Below are 21,484 nucleotides of genomic sequence, written 5' to 3'. Positions count from 1 at the left end.
TTGCAAAGTGATTTTTTCAAGTCACAGCAAACAACCAATGTCAAACTGTCCAAAAAAATTGCCTGGCGACACTGGGACTACAATATTGAGTGTGATAAAGTTCGGTGATAAAAAGCCGTCAAACCATGACGATTCGGCCACAGACAAGTATGCAAAGAATGAATATTTCACTCAATATGTATTGTCAGATAATGGATCAACGCAAAAAGTCCGATTATGGCTTTGAAAACATCAAAACACCTCTGAAAGTATAGGGAAAAATAGACCCTCAAAGCAGTATTTTGAAACAACCTACAACAGAGCTCTATTTCCTCTCTCAATAGTATTGGAATGACTTCATTTTTACTAAATGGATAAATATCACTCTCTGCTATCATAATAAACCTTAAATGGTTCTCCAAATCCCTCATAAAATTAATGGGTCCATTTTAAGAAAAAAAAAACTCGAAAAAAAATGCTCCAACGAAGGATCAAGATTTACTAAACATTGGGGAACCAGTATCCTTAGAGTGGAACATACCGAGCCTTAATTTTGGGATAACTAAGGCCATTAATGCTCTAATGAATGTCCAAGTATATACAACTTATTGAGGAACACTACTTTGACAATTCTCCAAGAAATCATATATGTACATATTTGGTAATTTTCTGCAATTCTTTTATTGTCACCCCAAGTAGTAGATAATTCTTATTCTGTTATAAATCGCAAAAAAAAACTTTGTATGTTTGGAGGGAATATTGTTTTGCGGACCAATAGCAAGAGATTTACATAAAAAAACGTATAGTTATACCCTATACCACAATGTGGAAAAGGGTATTATAAGTTTGTATTGGTAAAAATTCATGTAACACCGCGAAATATTCGTCGGAGACCGCCAAAGTGGTATACCAATCTTCATATCTCGACGAGATAAAGCGATTTTGAGATGTGTGTTCGTCCGTCCGTCTGTCCATTATAAATTGTAAACACGCTCCAGGCCGCAATTATGGAACGATCGTCACGAAATTTTGTATGGAGGTCGGGTTCAGATTAGAATAGATCCCTATTCTTATTGGTGATGATCGTGAAATATTTAGCGGGTGAAATGGACCAAAAACATAATATTTATCCAATTTTCTAGCGGCTCTGTAGGTCTCAAAAATAGTCCGATTAACGCGTAATTTTAAATAAGGTAAAAGTATATCACAAAGGAAAAGTTTTATCTCGACGAGATAAAGCGATTTAGCGATGTGTGTCCGTCCATTAAAAATTGTAAACAAGCTTAAGGCCGCAATTTTTCGGGCCAGAATAGAAATGATTAGTTTTTGCTGATGATCGTAAAATGTTCAGAGAATGAAATGGACCAAAAACAAAATTTTAACCAATTTTGTAGCGGCTCTGTAGGTCGAAATAATAACCCGAAAAATTTTAAACAAAGTTTGAGTTTATGATGAAGGGTAAGCGTACAACCCAACGTGAAGATCAGATAATACTTAGTGGGTTAAATGGACTGAAACTTTTGTGTGAAATTGGTAAAAATTTCAATAACGTAGCTGTTACACAACGGAAGTAGTAGTACTACGAGTACATAAGTGGGTTTCATTACATTTTAGTTTGTGTGTACTAAATTTTCCTTTCCTGCTACAAAAATGTGTTTGTCATGCTAGATAACTTTTTGGTTTTGGTCGTAAGTATTATACATTACATCTCTGATATTTGATAATTAAATTTTCACAATCATTGAAAAGAAGTTCCGTGGAGAGCGATTGTCCAGGGATAGTGGTATAGGGTATCCCATGGTCAGCTCCGTCCGACTATAGACTTTTCTTACTTGTTTTTACATAATTTATTGCCATAAACAAACAATTAATATGAAATTTTTTATTATGTTGGTCTTTGCAAAACATTTGTTGTCTAACTGTATATCCTGGTTTAAATCTAGTCAGCATTGCCCAATTTTAGATATTTCGAGATTTTTCCAAATTTTCGAGATTGCTGTAATTTAATATTGTGTTTTTCCAGAGGAAACTCAATTTGAAAAATTGTAAATGTTGTTCCATATGCTTAAAGAGCAATGATGACGCCCCATATGAACTCTTTTAAAGATATTATGCTCCTGCAAGGTATAAGAAGAGTTTAGTACTTTCATAAACGAAAAATGTTCCTATTTACTTCAATAGAGTTCGTGGTGGAGGGTATACATAACAGACCAAAAATTTCTTATATGTATTACTCACATTCCATTTTGCAATATTGTTTAAGTGTTCATGACTAATTTGCCTGTTTTGAAACTCAACTTTCTATGCTACCTAGAACCGGCGCTAAAATTTCACTCTTCAAACGTTTGAATTTCTTAATATATGTGTAGTAAAAGTATGGTACAGTTTTAATAATCTATAATTTTGCATTGTAAGCTGCTATTTTTGACATTTTGAAGAACGTTGGCTGATTTCCCAATCGAAATTTCGACATTTCAAATTATCGGGATTTTATTGTTGATCGCGTTATTTCACTTATTGAAGCCAGTGTTTATAGCGCTTTGAAGTCACGCTTTCTAATTATGGGTATTATCACTAATTACACATTTTTGAAAAAAAAAATTTGCCGACCGCGATATTTTACTTCCGCGAAGAACTTTCATGTTCAAGACAGTAATTACCATGGTATTGGAAGCAATTTTTAAACAATAAGTTCAAAGATATTTTTGATTTCACGATTTCTTAAAAAAAATTGTGAGGGAGGTACCAAGGTCACTCCACTGAACCATTGGGAACCTCAAATTACAGATAGTTCGGTCATCAGATGTAGCTAAAATCCTCTTCGGAAAATCGGGAGGGACCGTCATAAGGAAGCTATATAAGGTTATGGGTTTTCCCGGTTTTTATCATTGCCGGGAAACGGGAATCTCCAAATTCCAATTCTTAAAACAATCGATGCATTTTTCCGTATTTTTTTTTTTAATTTTTGCTCGACAGAGCAAAATCTTGTCAGCATTGCTTCGCAACGTAACTCTCTAAAAATTTGGCTCAAACCGGTGTTGTATTTCATATAAGTAGACAGCGGAATCCTATGCAAATGCATATATGGTTAGGATGGTTGTAGAGAAAATCTGATTAGACAGAAACTTGTTTTATTACAAAATAAAACGAATTAGGCCCAGCAATTTTTGCATATCGTGCATATTTTGACATATTTTTACATATCTGCATAAAATGAGCATATGCAAAACTATATCCAAAAATTATCAAGGATTTGTGGTCTAAATATCCCACCGAAATGGCTGAAATTTGGTATTAAGTCTTCGTTAGGGGTATGCAACTTTACAACTGATATCTGTCCGCATAGGTACACGTCTTCATATAGCTCCCATAGAACGGTACCTCCCGATTTTCGGTATTTTGAAGGTTGTGGCCTCAATATCCCACCAAACTGACGGAAATTTGTCGTTTTGTCTTCGTTGTGGGTATAAAACTTTCCATCTAAAATTTGTCGGTATAGGTCCACGTCTTCATATAGCTCCCATAGAACGGTACCCCCGGATTTATGGTATTTTTAAGGTTGTGCCCTCAATATCCCTCCGAAAGGGCTGAAATTGGGTATTATGTTTTCCTTGGGGGTAAAAAACTTTCCACCTAAAATTTGTCGGTTTAGGTTCAGGTCTTTATATAGCTCCCATAGAACGGTACCTCCCGATTTTCAGTATTTTGAAGGTTGTGGCTGTGGTTATACATTTCTCTATTTTATTAACTTGTCTGAAGAGAATTCTAAACAGAAAAATTGAACACACAAACATTTTTGTACCTATTATTGAAATATTTGTTGCATAAGAAAATATGTAAACTGCACAAATTTATATGTCATATGTTTTGATTGCAATGTAATCAGAAGCCAAAAATATGCCCAGTGCCAAAATTTGACATGAATCGGACCAAAAATAGGGGTTGCATAAAATTCCGCTGTCTACATATAACTATGTGGGAAAATAGGAAAACCACGGAAAAATTGATCAAAACTCGTATTTTAAAAAATTTCCCGGGAAATCCAGACATTCTCTGGAATGGCAATTTTGTGATTCTCGCTTACCGGGAATGATAAAAATGATAAATAAAAATGATATATATAGCCCTCATATTACGGTACATCGCAATTTTCGGTATTTTGATATTTGTGGCCTATATCCCATCTATAACCCTAAATTTCCACTGATTTTCGTTACTTTGAAAGATTTAGCCATTTAGTATTTAGTCTTCCCTAAAGATACAAGACATTATTTCAGGTAAAAAAAAATCACGCAAAATATGGGGTAACCCTCTCCCGAATTGATTTTAATTGGAATTCTATGTTCCCAGATTTTAGAAAATGTACCCGCAAAAACACTTTCCATATACAGTTAGACAACAAATGTATTGCAAAGAACGATTCGTCTTCTCTTGTTCGTTTTTCGAATTGCTCAGGAGATTTCAGGCAAACAAACCTACATTTCTAAAGCCGTATAGCCGCGGTCAGTTTTGCCGCAGAAACAGGTGATTATTCGTTATTGTCTTCTTCCATGAACAACTTTCGTTGTATTTGGTTCGCTTTCGAAGACCCAAACGGTCGATTCTAGTGAGGGTGACCCTCACCACCTTCGTTTTTTTGCGAGTATCGGCCAGGATTGAATTCATTAAACCCTTTTTTCATAGTGATATAGGATGGCACTTTATCGACATAACAAGATTTAATTTGATCGATGCAGTTTTGCCATTATTATCCACGTCAAAAGTTGTGAAAAATTATCGGACGAAAATGTTCACAAGTAAATTCATTTTTTGCAAAGTGATTTTTTCAAGTCACAGCAAACAACCAATGTCAAACTGTCCAAAAAAATTGCCTGGCGACACTGGGACTACAATATTGAGTGTGATAAAGTTCGGTGATAAAAAGCCGTCAAACCATGACGATTCGGCCACAGACAAGTATGCAAAGAATGAATATTTCACTCAATATGTATTGTCAGATAATGGATCAACGCAAAAAGTCCGATTATGGCTTTGAAAACATCAAAACACCTCTGAAAGTATAGGGAAAAATAGACCCTCAAAGCAGTATTTTGAAACAACCTACAACAGAGCTCTATTTCCTCTCTCAATAGTATTGGAATGACTTCATTTTTACTAAATGGATAAATATCACTCTCTGCTATCATAATAAACCTTAAATGGTTCTCCAAATCCCTCATAAAATTAATGGGTCCATTTTAAGAAAAAAAAAACTCGAAAAAAAATGCTCCAACGAAGGATCAAGATTTACTAAACATTGGGGAACCAGTATCCTTAGAGTGGAACATACCGAGCCTTAATTTTGGGATAACTAAGGCCATTAATGCTCTAATGAATGTCCAAGTATATACAACTTATTGAGGAACACTACTTTGACAATTCTCCAAGAAATCATATATGTACATATTTGGTAATTTTCTGCAATTCTTTTATTGTCACCCCAAGTAGTAGATAATTCTTATTCTGTTATAAATCGCAAAAAAAAACTTTGTATGTTTGGAGGGAATATTGTTTTGCGGACCAATAGCAAGAGATTTACATAAAAAAACGTATAGTTATACCCTATACCACAATGTGGAAAAGGGTATTATAAGTTTGTATTGGTAAAAATTCATGTAACACCGCGAAATATTCGTCGGAGACCGCCAAAGTGGTATACCAATCTTCATATCTCGACGAGATAAAGCGATTTTGAGATGTGTGTTCGTCCGTCCGTCTGTCCATTATAAATTGTAAACACGCTCCAGGCCGCAATTATGGAACGATCGTCACGAAATTTTGTATGGAGGTCGGGTTCAGATTAGAATAGATCCCTATTCTTATTGGTGATGATCGTGAAATATTTAGCGGGTGAAATGGACCAAAAACATAATATTTATCCAATTTTCTAGCGGCTCTGTAGGTCTCAAAAATAGTCCGATTAACGCGTAATTTTAAATAAGGTAAAAGTATATCACAAAGGAAAAGTTTTATCTCGACGAGATAAAGCGATTTAGCGATGTGTGTCCGTCCATTAAAAATTGTAAACAAGCTTAAGGCCGCAATTTTTCGGGCCAGAATAGAAATGATTAGTTTTTGCTGATGATCGTAAAATGTTCAGAGAATGAAATGGACCAAAAACAAAATTTTAACCAATTTTGTAGCGGCTCTGTAGGTCGAAATAATAACCCGAAAAATTTTAAACAAAGTTTGAGTTTATGATGAAGGGTAAGCGTACAACCCAACGTGAAGATCAGATAATACTTAGTGGGTTAAATGGACTGAAACTTTTGTGTGAAATTGGTAAAAATTTCAATAACGTAGCTGTTACACAACGGAAGTAGTAGTACTACGAGTACATAAGTGGGTTTCATTACATTTTAGTTTGTGTGTACTAAATTTTCCTTTCCTGCTACAAAAATGTGTTTGTCATGCTAGATAACTTTTTGGTTTTGGTCGTAAGTATTATACATTACATCTCTGATATTTGATAATTAAATTTTCACAATCATTGAAAAGAAGTTCCGTGGAGAGCGATTGTCCAGGGATAGTGGTATAGGGTATCCCATGGTCAGCTCCGTCCGACTATAGACTTTTCTTACTTGTTTTTACATAATTTATTGCCATAAACAAACAATTAATATGAAATTTTTTATTATGTTGGTCTTTGCAAAACATTTGTTGTCTAACTGTATATCCTGGTTTAAATCTAGTCAGCATTGCCCAATTTTAGATATTTCGAGATTTTTCCAAATTTTCGAGATTGCTGTAATTTAATATTGTGTTTTTCCAGAGGAAACTCAATTTGAAAAATTGTAAATGTTGTTCCATATGCTTAAAGAGCAATGATGACGCCCCATATGAACTCTTTTAAAGATATTATGCTCCTGCAAGGTATAAGAAGAGTTTAGTACTTTCATAAACGAAAAATGTTCCTATTTACTTCAATAGAGTTCGTGGTGGAGGGTATACATAACAGACCAAAAATTTCTTATATGTATTACTCACATTCCATTTTGCAATATTGTTTAAGTGTTCATGACTAATTTGCCTGTTTTGAAACTCAACTTTCTATGCTACCTAGAACCGGCGCTAAAATTTCACTCTTCAAACGTTTGAATTTCTTAATATATGTGTAGTAAAAGTATGGTACAGTTTTAACCATCTGTTGAAATGTAAAAATTATGATATAAATTTTTAGAATAGAAAAATAGGGTGATTTGTTTCATACGTCATTCGTTTCATGTCGTTGCTAAATTATTCAAATACATGTACATAATAGAACATATTTCAAATCATAAATAAGCAGGCCGAAACTAATTTCGACCTGTAATATTTAACTTTAAAAGATAAGTCATTCAAAGAAATGCTAATATTTTTCTGTTTTATAAAAAAAAAATTATGCAGTTATGCCTCCGTAAAAAAAGTTGCCCATAAGGATAGTACACAGTGGGAAAAAATTCAGATCTAGCATGCAGAAAATAAAAGTTCATGTTTTATAGTATGTTATCCATAATTATGATAAGAATAGCTTTAGATTAATATTTTCCTTCATTTATCGACATATTTGGTCGATTTGTAGCTTTATATTTTGTTTTGTACCTCCCTCCAAAATTTCTGGAACAAATTCCTTAACACATTCCAAATGCCAACGAAATTAGTCATATATAGCGTGTTTGGTGCATCAAATGCCTCAAATTGGTCGAAAATGTATATGAAAACTATATTCAAATCTGAACCGATTTCGATATAATTTGGCACATTTATGTCTACACCAAATTCCGTCACACATCCCAAAATTCAGTGTAATTGGACATATATAGCGTGTTTGGTGCATCAAATACAGGAAATCGGCCGAAAATATATATGGGAGCTATATCCAAATCTATACCGATTTCTATATAATTTGGCGCATTTATGTCTAGGCCAAATTCCGTCCAATTTCCAAATTTCATTGAAATTGGACATACATAGCCTGTTTGGTGCATAACATACAGGAAATATGCCGAAAATATATGTATATGGGAGCTATATCCAAATCTGAACCGATTTCGATGTAATTTGCACATTTATGTCTAGACTAAATTTCGTCACACATTTCAAAATTCAGCGTAATTGGACATATATAGCGTGTTTGGTGCATCAAATACAGGACATACATAGCGTGTTTGGTGCATAACATACAGGAAATCGGCCGAAACTATATATGGGAGCTATATCCAAATCTGAACCGATTTCGATATAATTTGGCGCGTTTATGTCTAGACTAAATTCCGTCAGACATCCCAAATTTCAGCGACATTGGACACATATAGCGTGTTTGATGCATTAAATACAGAAAATCGGCCGAAAATATATGTAGGAGCAATATCAAAATCTGAACCGATTTCGATATAATTTGGCACATTTATTTCTAGACCAAGTTCAGTAACACATTCCAAATTTCAGCGAAATTGGACATATATAGCGTGCTTGGTGCATAAAATACAGGAAATCGGCCGAAAATATATATGGGAGCTATATTCAAATCTGAACCGATGTCGATATAATTTAGCACATTTATTTCTAGATCAAATTCCGTCAGACATTCAAAATTTCAGCGAAATTGGACATATATAGCGTGTTTGGTACATAAAATAAGGAAGTCGGCCGAAAATATATCTGTATGGGAGCTGTATCCAAATCTGTACCGATTTTGATATAATTTGGCAAGTTTATTTCCAGACAAAGTTCCGTCACACATTCCTAATTTCATTGAAATTGGACATAAATAGCATGTTTGGTACATAAAAGAAGGAAATCGGCCGAAAATATACGTATGTGGGGGCTATATCCAAATCTGAACCGATTAGAATATAATTTGGTAAATTTATTTCTACATGAAATTCCGCCACACGTACAAAATTTGGAGATTGTATCTGTAAAAGTTCTAAAGATATTTGTATACAAAATCTAATTTTTTTGGAGGTACCTCCGGTTTTGATGCTATATCTCCAGATCAGCGCGAAATTTCGAAAAATGATATAGCCTATTTTCATTCCAGGCCATGTAGCAATGTACCCTAAAAATTTCAGAAAGATCTGTTCAGCGGTTTTCGAGTCTATAAGGCACAAACAAACAAACAAACAAACGTACAAACAAATTTCAATTTTATATATATAGATAAGACGAGAGCAACAACTTTGCTTCCTCCAGTAAACCAAAATTCTCAGCGGTTTAAAAGGTATGAGCCTGACAATATGATATTTTGTGACATCAAGGCATCCGACCTATGGGGGCTCATAACCGTGAAATTGGAAGTAAGGGGAAGAAACTTCAGAATATGGTTAATTTTCAATGACTGAAAAAATTACATACAGTGTAACAGGAGTATAATCTGGTATGATGATTGTTCAACCTCTACGATTTCAATATACCGACGGTACAGAAATCTACGTCCACGCTTTTTACCACATGGATTGAGGAAATGCCAACAATTCCGACCACAAACCGCTCCGATATTTATGCAGCACCGATGCACACTGGTCCCAACCTGAGACAAAAATCGATATCAGCAAATCTCATCGACAATTCAGCAAATTGTCTCTAAACAAATTATATTTTAATATTCCAGCACTATTTTTGTAATTTATAACGGCATTTAACAAAACAAAACTTTAAAAACATCAGTAAGGTTGTGACTTCTTACAAGGCAAGTAACTCAAAATTGAAAGGATAAAATTATTTTCTTCGAAATGGAAAGTTTTCTAATTACTTTTTCATAAAAATTTGCACACGTTATTCGCATAAAATGTGCTGGAAATCACATTTTTTTATAATACTTTTTTGTGTATTTTCTTTAAGTCCTAAAAAATGAAGTTGAGTTTTACAAACTTCGCCACTCTCCAAATTTTTTGAAGAATGATGCAAATAGTTTCTTGTTTAAAATTTGGTTCCAGCTGCATATATTTGCATTTCAGTGTTAAATATAAAATACTGACGATGCCTCTGGTCGTTTCAGTGAATATGCCATATTACTGTATTCTCAGTTTCTTCTTTGTTTTGTGTTATAATTGTTTGTTTTGTCATATTTTCAAATTGTTGTCAACAGCCTCTACAATGCCGATATGGCGCTGAGATTATAATGTGCTGAATTTAAAAAATAAATAAAAACAATAAAACAAAAAAATTACAACCAATTCGAACCGAAAATGTAGATTAAAACCACAAAATAACTGAAATAGGGAGGTACTTAATATGAGGGCTATACCGAAACCTGGACCTAAGACCACAGGCGCAGAAGGTTTTTGATAATTGACAACTCCAAATGGCAAATTACAACCAATTCGAGCCGAAAATGTTGATAAAATCTTCAAAAAACCTGATATCGGGAGGTATCGTAATATGAGAGCTATACCGAAACCTGGATCTAATACCACAATTTTTGGCGCAGAAGGTTTTTGACCATTGGGAACCCCAAATACAAAAGTATAGGCAATTAGGGCCGAAAATCTAAATACATGGGGGCTATAGGAAAAACTGGACCCGTATTGATGATTTTTTGGCTAAAGTATTTTTTACTTATTTTTAGCATATACTGAAAAAATAAGTAGATCCGACGATTATAAATATTTTTGTCGCACCTTCCCATCTATGCGAATGCTATAAAATCCTACCTGATAAGAAGAATGCCTAAAGTTGAATCTCTCGTGAGGGGTCCAACGATCATTGTTCCTCACATATCTAGGCAGCGTTTTAGCAGGTGTTAATTTTATTGCATTACGTTGAACTTACATTCGAGTACCACGCCGACACTTATCACAAACCTATGCGAGTTAAGGGCGGCCTAAACGTGCTATAAAAAATATTACCCAAATACGTTTAGCACAAAATCACATTTAAAACACCAAATCCGCGACCAAAACTTATTTAAATATTTTAATTCGTAAAATAAATAATTTTTCTTTGCAATTAGTTGGATTTCAGGTTTTGTTGGGCTTTTGTTTTCAAAATACAAAACACACTCATACATGCATACAAAACGTTCTGTCATAGTTGAATTTGTTCAACTAACAAAAAGTACACGCTCGACGTATTTCGGTAGTTCTCATAAGAATACAGGTGTTCTACTTTTTTCACCACACACGCTTTGGAAATACAAATGTATGTATATACATATGTATGGGCCTTATGAATGCTACCGAAATACGTCGAGCGTATGATATTTAAAGTTGAAAATTTTCAACTTTGACAGAACGTACATAGTACGATATGTTATTTTATGTATGTAAGTGTGTGTTTTGTATTTTGAAAATAAAAGCCCAAAAAATGAAATAAAATTTATTGCAAAGAGAAATTGTATGTTTTACGAATGAAAACATTTAAAAAAGTTTCTGTCGCGGTTTTGTGTTTTAAATGGGATTTAGTATTCCACGTATTTGGATAATACGGACGCTCAGACAGCGTTGGTGTGGTAGGTAGGTAAAAATATTTGTACGTCACGACGTACAGTTGCAACTTTTGGTACTTTTTGAGCAAAGTTGGATTTTTTGCACAAACATCGAATACAACACTGCTTTTTGGGGGATTTGTGCCGGATTTAAAATAAACCCAGCCGTGAGAGGATTTAATTTTTGTATGGCAAATCTGGTCAGACTTGACCAGATTAAGCAAATAAATCCTCGTGAAGTGTGTTAACACGGCAAAAAGCTTTAGTGTAACCGTACTATTGGATAGTATTTAAGATTTTATTGTGTGGCTCGGATAGTCTTCAACATTTCGTTGTGGGTTGATTGACTTGCATATTTCGTTGAGTCAGCATAGCTTGATTGGCCTTGAAAATTTCGTTGAGTTGATTTACATGACTCGTTTGTAGCGTTGACGTAAAACGACTTATCTTATTTTTTCTTCCAATGCTTGAATGATGAAAATGGGGCTTGTGCAGGCGTTTAGTACATACAAACATATGTATGTGTGTGCCTGGGAAAACAACATTTTCCACACCATTTGAGCCAGTTAGCAGAGATACATATTTTCATTAAAATTTCTACTAAATCAAACGAATCAAAGAAACAATATCTGTAGATGACGGCACACATTTTGGTTGGTGTTTTACAGTGCATCACTGCACTCCCAGAGTTTGTTACATGTATTTGTTTGCCCTAATGGAAAGCACATAGGGGACCATCAACAAACAAAAGTAATGTCAGATTTTTAACAGCTTTTGTGGATGCTGCAAATATCATTAGAAAATGGATCACAGGGGTTATGGAGTGGAAAATGATTTTTTTCAATTCCATAAATGTAAAATTCGATGAAAGTATGCACATATCTACATAATATGAGCGTAAAAGAACGTCCACAAAGCATTCACTACACACTGATTTATTAATATGAAAAAATATATGGTAAATTTTAAATTTCCTTTACAATTACAATGAAAAAATTATGTTTGTTTTGTTTTGGTTGAAGTTTCAATCTTATTTCATTGATCTGGAGTATTACTCCAATGGATTAACTTCCTCATTACATTCTATTACAGACAGTAATATTTTTCAAAACGAACAATTTTATTGATCCCTACCAAAATCATGATTTCATCCTGCCGAAGGGATGAAATGATGCATTTTTAGCGAAAAACCGAATTCTTTAAGTGTCTAGTATTCTCATTTGAATGAGAATCACACTACTTTTTGGCTATCCCAAAAAACACCAAAAACAAAATATTTTGCAACATGCCAGCACATATCCAATGATTAATTATTTTTTGCGAGCACTTCCGCAATTTTTGGTACGTTCACAAAATTAGATGCAGCGCCCAAAAGTTATTGTGGGTTTTATTCTCTTGTCAAGAAAAAATATTCAAAAATTCCCTTTTTGTTGTAATGAGAAAATGTGCAGTATGCAAAGTTCATATTCGTACACCCCTAAAAAATTAATAAAATCGTTATTAATTCCATATTTTATGTGCAAATATGAAATAATTTATAGGAATTACCATAACGAAGAAAGATTTAAAAATAACAAAACAAATTTTTAATTTATTCCGTCATTTAGATATAGATGGCGCCTATGTGGATGGCAAAGTTCGTATTCGTACAACTATAATCACTATATATTTGGAGTTTTTAAGGATTTTCATAGCAAAATACCGCAAATTTTTTTCTTTTCTTCTTTTGGAATACCTCTGCTATAGAAATATGTAAAAATAACGGTAATTTTATTAAAAACTTTGCATGAACAAAAAGTCGGACGAATATTTGAAATACTTAAGAAAAATGTGCTAGATATGATTAACTATTGCAATTTATTCCAGAATTTTGGACGAAAATAGCTAATAGCAGTCCTTCTGTAACAATATTCAAGGTCTAATATGAAAATTAATGTTTTCAGCGTTTGGAAATGCAAAGAAAAGTAATTTTCTTCCTTGAAAATTTATTACTCATCGTAATTTCCGATATGTCTTGATAAAATTATTTTCGAAACCGTATTCTAAAACTTTAATACATTTAATGTCAATACGAAAATCGCGATTTTCACCAAGTAAAAACCAAAAATGTGTTTACTTTGCCTAAGCCCGGATTACGTTTCTTTGCATTTCCAAACGCTGACAACATTTATGTTCATATTAGACCTTGAATATTGTTACAGAAGGACTGCTATTAGCTATTTTCGTCCAAAATTCTGGAATCAATTGCAATAGTTAATCATATCTAGCACATTTTTCTTAAGTATTTCAAATAATCGTCCTACTTTTTGTTCATGCAAAGTTTTTAATAAAATTACCGTTATTTTTACATATTTCTATAGCAGAGGTATTCCAAAAGAAGAAAAGAGCACAAATTTGCGGTATTTTGCTTTGAAAATCCTCAAAAACTCCAAATATATAGTGCTTATAGGTGTACGAATATGAACTTTGCCACCCACACAGGCGCCATCTATACCTAAACGACGGAATAAATTAAAAATTTGTTTTGCTATTCTAAAATCATTCTTCGTTATGGTAATTCCTATCAATTATTTCATATTTGCACATAAAATATGGAATTATTCATTTTTTAGGGGTGTGCGAATATGAACTTTGCATACTGTATATATACATCGTTAAGAGTATTTAATATCTGTCCATAAATGCTTAAATATTTGTAAAGTTATTTTTATTTTCGCAGAAAATCAAAAATAATGAAGATATATTGGAGTAAATTTTATTTATTATAACTCAGAGCCCATAAAAAATAAATTAAAAATGTGTACAGAATCTAGACAACGCGTAGAAAAATTTGATACCAAACTATTAATTAAATTATAAAGCTTGAGTTTATAACCTGCAAATTACAGCAACAACAAAGGACTAAAACTTATTATTGGAATATTATTTCAAAAAAATATTTTTTTGGTTTAATACGAATAATTTGAGAAAAATGTTTGGGAGTTATTCTACTATTTCGCTAAATTTTCATACAAAACCTGAAGTATTTTGCTAAAACTTCTAAGAGGGCTGCACCAAAACCTGGCCTAGGCAGCACCGGGTATTGCCAGGTGCCATTTGAAAAAATGTTTGGAAAGTTTGACAGTTTTTAGCCTAGACGTATTCAGGACAGTTTGTCCTATGACCATGTGATGTGTTATTTACAGCAAAAATCGTCTTGAAAAAATGGAAATTACTTGTGAACATTTTCGTCCAAGAATTCTTCACAATTTTCGACGTGGATAATCACGGCAAGAGTGCATCGATCAAATTAAGTCTTTGCATGTCGATAAAGGACTATCCTTAAAAATATTATAATATCCAAAACAAGTAAGAACAGCGTTAAGTTCGGCCTGGCCGAACTTGTTCTACCGTCCACCACGAGTTATATTGAAGTAAAATGGAACAATTAGTTTCCTTTCGTTTATGAAGAGGACTGATTACCAAATTTCGTCGATCTATACCGACAAATGCCTGCGGAAAGTTTTTAGACTCATTTACCCAATTTCCGATATTTCGGTAAGATAATGTGGCTAAAACCTAAAAAATACCAGCAATTAAGAGGTATGCTTCTATGGGGCATAAAGGAAGACGTGGACATATAATAATACTTCTTTTCAGGAATACTATATATCCACTTGGAAGACCAAATAAAAAGACAGTCATTTTGGTGTGATATTGACGTCACAACCTTTAGAATTACGTAAATCTGGAGGTACCGTTCTATGGAGGATATATAAAGGCAAGGACCTATACCGGCAAATTTCATATGGAAAGTTTTATACTCCAAATGAAGTCTTAAACACCAAATTTCAGCAAATTCGGTGGAATTTTGAGGCAACAACCTTAAAATTACCGAAATTCGGTAAGTACCGTCCTATGGGGGCTATATAAATTTCATGTGGGAAGTTTTATATCCCAAATGATAACTAAAAACTTCTGCCAGTTCGGAGGAATATTGAGGCCACAACCTTCAAAATGCCGAAAATCGGGAGGTAACGTTCTATGGGGCTATATGAAGGCATGGGCCTATACCGACAAAATTAGAGGGGAAAGCGTAATACCCTCAACGAAAACTAAATATCAAATTTTAACCATTTCGGAGGAATATTGAGGCCACAACCATCAAAATACCGAAAATCGGGAGGTACCGTTCTATGGGGCTAAATGAAGGCGTGGACCTATACCAACAAAATTCTGGGCGAAAGTTTTATACTCCAAATGAAGACTAAATACTAAATTTCAGTCATTTCGGAGGAATATTGGGGCCACAACCTTCAAAATACCGAAAATCGGGAGGCACCATTCTATGGGGGCTATATGAAGGCATTGACCTATACCAACAAAAATCTGGCGGAAAGTTGTATACCTCCAACGAAGACTAAGTACCAAATTTCAGTCATTTCGGTGTGATAATGCAGCTAAAACCTTAAAAATACCGAAAATCTGGTTGTACCGTTATATGGGGGCTATATCAAAACGTGGACCGATATAGCCCGTTTGCAATACCAAACAATCTAGGAGTAATAGAAATTTCTATACCAAATTTCAAAGCTCTATCTTAAAAATTGCTAGCCGTATCTTGATTTCAACAGACGGACGGACAGACGGACATGGTTATATCGACTTACAATTTTACCCTGATCAAGAATATATATACTTTATAGGGTCTCCGATGAATATTTCGATGAGTTACAAACGGAATGGCAAATTTAATTATTATGGTGGAGGGTATAACAACTGTTGGTTTAATGAATTCAACTGTGGTTGGCACTCGCCAAAAAACGTGAGATAGAGACATCCTTGGGCATTTCTTCCACCAACTAACATTTGCTATTGCATAAACACCTGGCCGTTAGATCGTTAGATCCAGCAAAATTTGACAATCGCTCAAAAGAAAAGGCTCTTGTGGATTGGTTCAGAGAAATTGCGCATAAAATCGATTGCGGTGCTTCAAACGCCTGAAGTCTCCTGAGAAATTCGAAAAAACGAACAAGAGATGTGCTGGAATCAAATGAAGTCATTGGCCCACGACCCATCTATTCCACGTTTTGTCCGGTCAAACAGGCCCTGGTTTGAATCGAGGTGTGAGAGCCCACATTGTCATGATGGGTCAACCCTGACTTGGGATCCAATGACTTCATTTGATTCCAGCACATCAACGATTTTTGTCGCCTAAAGATGCTGTAAAAGCTTTCAAAAACCATGTTTTGAAGGTAACTCAATCGGAGTGGAAAAAGTGCTTCGCCAATAAGTTTAAATCATGCTGGAGATGAGCGACAGAATTCGGTCTAGAAAAAAAAAATTGCCAAATTATATTGGAATCGGTTCAGATTTGGATATAGCTCCCATATGTATTTTCGGACGATTTCATTTCAATGAAATTTGGTAAGTATTACGGAATTGGGTCTTGAAATAAATTTGCCACATTATTTTGAAATCGATTCAGATTGGGACATAGCTCCCACATATATTTTCGGCCGATTTCATGTGTTTGATGCACCAAAAAGAAAAGTATATTGAAATCTGTTGAGATTTGCAGAATGTGTGCAGAATTTGGACTAGAAAAAATTTCGCCAAATCATCTTGAAAACGGTTAAGATTTCAAGTTGGTCTTTTATAATAACAAAATAATGAATAATAATGTTACTATAATTATTCATTCATTTATATCATATCTTAGTCGGGGTAGCGATGCGCACCGGCTTCAGCTAGAATTGTGTAAAATATATTTGCAATTCACGATTTATTAAACCTCAACTTCAACTATTGTAAAATTTTTTGAATATTACCATATACTTTATATGATGGAGAGTAATAAAAACAGCAGATTGATTGTTGCAGGAAGAAGAAATTTGTCCGGCAATAATTTGCAAAGTTTCAGTAAAAGAACTGTCAAAATTTCTCTCTCGAATCGCTCTCTTTTGCAGAGCTTTTGAGTCTGCAGACGACTTTTAATCATTCAAGTCGTCTGTTGACTCAAAAGCTCTGCAAAAGAAACTAGTGCCCAGGTTACACTTAAACGGATTAACCCAGTGGGTTTGGATTTGAAATGTCAATTCCATAGCGCCAACGTCAAATAAATCCTCTCGAAGTGGGTTAACCCGGCAAAAATCTCTAGTGTAACCGTACTATAAACCTGACTAAGTTTAAATACATACATAATGGATTGATCATTTTGGCTGTGTCTAAAGTTTTTATTGTGATGTATGAATTTGTATGCATTCTAATTCATTTTCACAATAGCTTCACGTTTAATATACTGACGAATTATACTATGTTGGATGCTTTTTATGAGAAATGCAATATACAATATGGGCGCCCTATTATATTGCCATATACATATGTACGAGTAAATATATCTAGAGTGTATTCTTTAAGTTCTTCTTTGAGCATTATGCTGTTTTTTATGTTGTAAAATCAGTAATTAGTAATTATAATATTATTTTTAAATTTCTCTCTTTTTCAGTTAAAAACATTTACGGGTCCCACATGCGAATCTTCCGTAAGTAAGCATTACAGCACTATGTTTTTTATGCATGATTAATTCAAACTAAGAATGGCCAACGAATGACATGTTTAAAGGGCCACATATTGCAGGAATATTCTAAGGATATGAAGATCAATAGGAATAGGATAAGTGAAACTATTATGAAATTACATACTGTTAGGATTATACCAGCAAAAACTCCCAATACCATACCCTAACTAATTAAAAAACCAAACTACTAACCCACGTCCCACCAAATGCGTAGTTATTCTCTGACTCTAAAAGTCGACAATAAACTAAAAAACATATGTTCAATTTATAGAACTGTTGAGGTTAATTTCCAATTCCACTTCACTCTCATTTTTAATTTGCTCTCTTTCGGAATTGAACATGCGTACTTCTAATTCATATAGTGTTTTTTTTACATGCTCCCTATGATCGTTGTTCTACACAGTGCTCTGGAACCAATTTTAAATGAAAGGAGCTTACACCTGGGAAGTTTCTGCGGATTCTGAAACTACATTGTTCATATATGAGATAAATCAAAAAACAAAACAAAAAACGACGGAGCGGTTTTTAAATAAATGGCGATCAAAGTTCACATTTTTAGTTTTTTTTAGATTTTCACGATTTTGCTGGGAAACCGCAAGCCCTATCGAAATGTGGTTAGATCAAATGTTGTAGCTGTGGAAATTCTCTACAATATTGACCTTTATGATATTTTTGTTGGTTTTGGTTACATTTTTATGTTTTTTTGTAAGGTTTTCTCGATTTGGCCTGAAAATGGAAATGGGTTTGAGACAACCTTATAGATGTAAAAATTGTCTCCAAAAGTGGCTTTTGTAATTTTATCCTAGGTTTAACCATTTTTGAGATAAATAAATTTAAGTTGGGAAATCGCAGTTTATATTGTTTTACAAGGAGACGATACAGTCAGTGAATTGTCCCAATTTTAACTCTATATCTCAAAAATGGTAAAAACAACAAAAATATCATAAAGGCCAATCTTGTAGAGAATAGAGCTACAACATTTGCTCTAATCGCATTTCAATAGGACTTGCGGTTTCCCAGCAAAATCGTGAAAATCTAAAAAAACGTAAAAATGTTAACTTTGACCGCGATTAATTTAAAAAGCGCTCCGATGATGTTTTTGTTTTTGATTTATCTCATCTATGAGCATTGTATTTTCAGAATCCACAAAAACATCCCGGGTGTAAGCTCCTTTCATTTAAAGTTGGTTCAAGAGCACCGTGCCTGTCCATGACAATTATTATTACAATTATTCCGAGGGGCAAACATCGACACGAATCACTACCATGTTGAAGCAAAGGTATGTACCCTATCAAACGTAGCAAATAATGCACGAACAGACACAACGCCGAATTTGGACATCGATTAGCTGAAATCACAACATACTCGTAGAGCCACAGAGTGTAGTGCTCATATAGGGCTACTCTACAATCAGTAGACACGCATAGCGCACATGAGAGGTATTGGATGAAACGCTTTTTCCACAGGAAAAAAGAGAGGAATGGACAAGCGGAAATAAGAAAAAAATCGAATTGTACACAAGCCAGAATAAATTCCGAAAATTCATCACACTGTTAGCTTTGGTACAACCACATCCAAGGTAATCTGGTAACTGAAACATATAGTGTACTAAGGATTGAAGACAACAATAAGCCGGCTGAGAAACAATAAGGCAGGAGGATCCGATGGCTTAATTAACATGATTTGGCAGGAAGAACGCTTAAGAACGCTTAAGGAGATAAGAATGTGTGCTCTAACTATAGAGGCATAATCCTTCTCCCTATTGCTTATAAGTGTCATGGATATTGTGTGAACAACTAACGCCTATGGTCGACGTAATAAGTGGAACATATCAACGCTACTTTAAACCAGGAAAATTTTGGAAGAAAATTATCATATTTTTGTGCATTATAAAGCAGCCTTCGACAGCCTCATACGTTCAACGGTATTCCAAGCCATGTCTGAATCTGGTATTCCCGCAAAACTTATTAGGCTTTTTATATGAATTTAACTGATATCAGGTCCTCAGTATAGGAAAATAGGTAAGATCCTCTCCCAACAGTAAAAAAAGAGGTTTCAGATAAGGAGACAGCCTCTCGTGTGACTTTAACATACTGCTGGAAAAGATCATATGAGATTCAAAAGTTAATATAAATGGTACAATACATTGCCACATTTTACTTTCTTATGCCGAAGACATTGACATCATGAGTCGATCAGTACTAGAAGTAACTGATACCTAAAAAAAGTCGAAAGAGAATTTCCTAAAGTAAATCTGGCAGTTAATGGCGACAAGGCAAAGTAGATGGTATTGTAGAAGTTGGTCAATCCCACGGAGGCCCGTTCTATGCACCAGATTGACTCCGAGGAATCTTCGACCATGTACCGTCACCTCAACAATTATGTATTTGTGTTCGTGTTTAATTATGTAGATGTTGGTACCTACAATTTTGAGGTAGTTAAAGACTTCGTCTACCTCGGCACCATAAAAACACAACAAACAACATCAGTTGTGAAATAAGAAAAATAGTATTGGCCAACAGATGATTCTTTGGCTTTGTTAAGCTGTTTAAATAAAAAACACTTTACAAAACACTGGCACCCGTGGTTCCGAAGTATTGGTACTTGTGAAAGCAGATACGACAGTACTTGGACCAATATACGTTGTCCGTGAATCTCGTATCATCGTCGTATGAACTACGACCCAGCCAACATACTCACTACAAAATCCCTTACTAAACCAAATTATTGCAAATGCATGTCGAGCATAAAAGAAAAAAATGACAGAAAAGAAAAAGGTATGGAAAAACTATGTAATGAATTTATTTAATGATGAAGGCAGTTTTATTGACTATGAAAAGGCCTTTGATACTGTTCTTCATGATAAGCTGATGCATATTTTTACAACGATTGGAATAGACGATAAAGAAATACGATGCATAAAAACCTATATTGGAACCAAATGGCATATCGCTTATTTACTCAAATAGTGACACATCTAAAAAAAAAAAAACACTTTTGAGAAAAACGCGTTTTAAGTTGGCGATTGCAATTTGACTTTCTAACTTAAAAATATTATTACACAAAAACTAAAATAACTACTTGAACTATATTTTGCAAACAGCTAGCCAGATGTCAGTGCTAAGTTTCTGTGCATGATCTGAACTGTTTTAGTGCTTTAAAAACACAAAAAAACTTTTGTTTTGAATTATGCGTATCTCGTAGTAATTGTGCTGTAACTCGTTGAGTTTTAGAGATATCAGCATGAAAATTTGGCACAAGATAAAGTAGAAGTCAGAAAACGCATTTTTGAGTTATGCCACTCTTTCAGTAAATGAGCGATATGTTGACGTCGATTGTGAAGTAACTGAAAAATTTTCAATTTCTAGAGGTTTCCGACAAGGCTGCATTCTCTCTCCGCTACTATTTAACATATATGCCCAGATGATATTTATTGAAGCCATCGAAGCGGAGAAAGACGGTATAAACATATACGGAACACTTGTTAGTAACATAAGATA

At 34.1% G+C, this 21,484-nt stretch overlaps 1 protein-coding gene across 2 annotated transcripts in view; it reads left to right on the top strand.

Moving 5' to 3' along the window:
- Positions 1–21,484, top strand: part of LOC141404010 (tyramine/octopamine receptor-like) — a 422,753-nt gene that overhangs the window by 161,515 nt on the left and 239,754 nt on the right. For both annotated transcript variants that reach the window (XM_073987180.1, XM_073987181.1), the window contains exon 3: positions 17,913–17,948. The gene's annotated coding sequence lies outside the window, so the exon portion shown is untranslated. The remainder of the gene's footprint in view (positions 1–17,912; positions 17,949–21,484) is intronic.

Source organism: Musca autumnalis, unplaced genomic scaffold (genome assembly GCF_047663935.1).
Source record: "Musca autumnalis isolate F117 unplaced genomic scaffold, ASM4766393v1 scaffold_4, whole genome shotgun sequence".
Taxonomy (NCBI): Eukaryota; Metazoa; Arthropoda; class Insecta; order Diptera; family Muscidae; genus Musca; species Musca autumnalis.
This window is presented reverse-complemented; position numbering and strand designations above follow the sequence as displayed.